This window comes from Grus americana, chromosome 1 (genome assembly GCF_028858705.1).
Source record: "Grus americana isolate bGruAme1 chromosome 1, bGruAme1.mat, whole genome shotgun sequence".
Taxonomy (NCBI): Eukaryota; Metazoa; Chordata; class Aves; order Gruiformes; family Gruidae; genus Grus; species Grus americana.
In genome coordinates this window covers 188,234,365-188,236,645 of record NC_072852.1, presented here as the reverse complement: position 1 = coordinate 188,236,645, position 2,281 = coordinate 188,234,365, and the positions used below count along the sequence as shown (strand labels likewise).

Sequence of the window (2,281 nt, the reverse complement as noted above, 5' to 3'; positions counted from 1 at the left end):
TCTGCTGCATCAAATGCAAACTTCCTCACTTGGCCTTCCAGACCTTCCCTGGCCGGTGCGTGGCCCTGTCCATAGTGGTCGTTAGAGCTCATGGCTGGTCCTGCAGATCATTACGGGTGCAAACTTTCTTTGCTTTGGCCTTGGGTCACCACATGTAGAAGGAGCTGTCCTGCCCATCAAAATACACGTTACTAAAGTTACACGTGTTCATACCCAACCGAAGGATCACATCTGTGGCTGCTGGGTCACCACAAAAGTTTGCTCTTATCTCACACTTCCCAGCCAGATCACTAAGATCTTGCACATTTGCACTTAACACTATAGTTTCTGTCTTCCTTGCAGCAAACAGCGTCTATACAGAGGAGAAGATTAAGCCAGGCCAGAAGGACTGGTCCTGCTGGATGGACCCACACTCTCTGAGGCCCTACTACTACTGTTCTTCTGCAGTCCTGGGACCTGGATACGGCCTCCCATGCACCAAGGTGCAGATAAGATGAGAGCTCTGCCTAGGTGAAGTGTTAGGCTACTCACTGTTCCAAATCATCTTACCATTGCTCTGCACCCTTATTTTCACCCCCTTTCCCCACATTTGCTGTATATTGCTATGTTTCCATGGCTCTTCTGAACATGAGATTGCCTTTTCATAGACCCTGTGTAAGTGTGAGCATGCACACAGTGCTTTCTGCAACAAGCTAACTAGCCCAGTGCCCCTAGGCACTCTTGCGCTACAAACCATTCAGATAACATCCTTGCTGTTCATTTGGGGGTTCGAAGCAAGCAGGGCGTGGAATTTCAGCAGTGTGGGATTGGAACAAAATTCTCATTTACCAAATTTGTCAAAATTTCTATTAGTCAAGGTATATTGGTTTTGTTTTCTTTCCTAAAGCTTTTGTTGTTTTTATTGGTTTTCAGATCTCTTCTATGCCTACCAGCATTTGGCAAAAAAAGTAAGGAACTGACCTTTCCAGTCTGATGTTGTAAGATTAATTCTACATAGCAACTGTTGGTTTTTAGGATAAACTTCTGCAAAGCTGCTTGGGTTACACAATAGAATGCATGCAAGGCGTTATCCTGTTTAAACAGGTTTCAATGTGGTTGGCTCACAACCCTGCTCAGAGGAAAGCAACCTTGATGTCTTGTGTTCAAGGGGTTAATTTCTCTGCTAGCTGCTCTGCCACACCTAAGACAAACCTTCTTCCCAAACAGCAGGAGTCAGAGGTTGCACCCAGACGTGCCTGTTTAAAGCATCACCTGGCATCTTCTGGAGAAGTTTCATGTTACATCAAATTTTGGACAACTGCATGTATCTGCTACAGTGGCACCCCCATTGCTTCCTATGAGTCAGGCCTTGGTGTGGTCGTAGGTAAACTGGATCTGAGAGTAAAAAGCAGTGAAAGGGCTCCTTGTTGGCAGCAGCCCACAGTCACTTTGCTTTAGATGTAATACAAAGCCTCACTCTTCATGTCGGAAAAACTGACCTTGGCAGCCTGGTAACGAAGATGTTGAGGGGGGGCGTGTAAAATGGCCCAGATGCTGAGATCTCTGTGTTCATCAGTTCTTTTTCTGCCTTCTTTTCCTGACAGGCAGGGCATCCTGGAAAGACAGAAGCAGCAGCAACATAAATTAAGAAGGGCTGCAGGAGAATACTGGTAACAGACGACAGGATCCACCAGTTGTCCCATGGCAGTAGTCAGAGGTATCCCTACTTTTGCATTTGAGATAAGATATGTTTTTAAGATGCTTGGACATTTAGTTGCCTTTCTACTCTATTTACAGACTTGTGAAATAGCCCGCTCCATTTTATATATTTTTAAAAACATCTGTAAGTTCAAGAAGATCATCTGGCTTAATAAGAACAAGGAAAGATTTCCTCAGGAATGCTCAGCATGAGGGAAGTTTCCTTCATGATATGGTAATTCTAGTAAAGCAGAGCATAAACATGCGTTCCCAGCCTGTGACTGGTTTGCATCATACAGCCCAGACTTTCCAGTATTGCTCACAACTTCAAGAAAAGTACAGAAAGGAAAAGGAGAGGAGAGGAGAGGAGAGGAGAGGAGAGGAGAGGAGAGGAGAGGAGAGGAGAGGAGAGGAGAGGAGAGGAGGGGAGAGGAGGGGAGAGGAGGGGAGAGGAGAGGAGAGGAGAGAGGAAAATTTGGAGTGGGCTGCTCATACTGTTTGTTAAATATTGGCCCTGGGCCAAAGAGGGATAGGTGTCTGGCAATAATTTAAACGTGTTGTAAAACTTCTTTCAGGAAAATTTACTAAAAGACCACCTTCTCAA

At 45.3% G+C, this 2,281-nt stretch overlaps 1 long non-coding RNA gene across 1 annotated transcript; it reads left to right on the top strand.

Moving 5' to 3' along the window:
* Positions 1-385: 385 nt before the first annotated feature.
* On the top strand, positions 386-1,633 carry LOC129202239 (uncharacterized). The gene is made up of 3 exons (XR_008575659.1): positions 386-482; positions 913-947; positions 1,584-1,633. It is a non-coding gene; the product is annotated as an uncharacterized LOC129202239 (long non-coding RNA).
* The last annotated feature ends 648 nt before the right edge of the window (positions 1,634-2,281 follow it).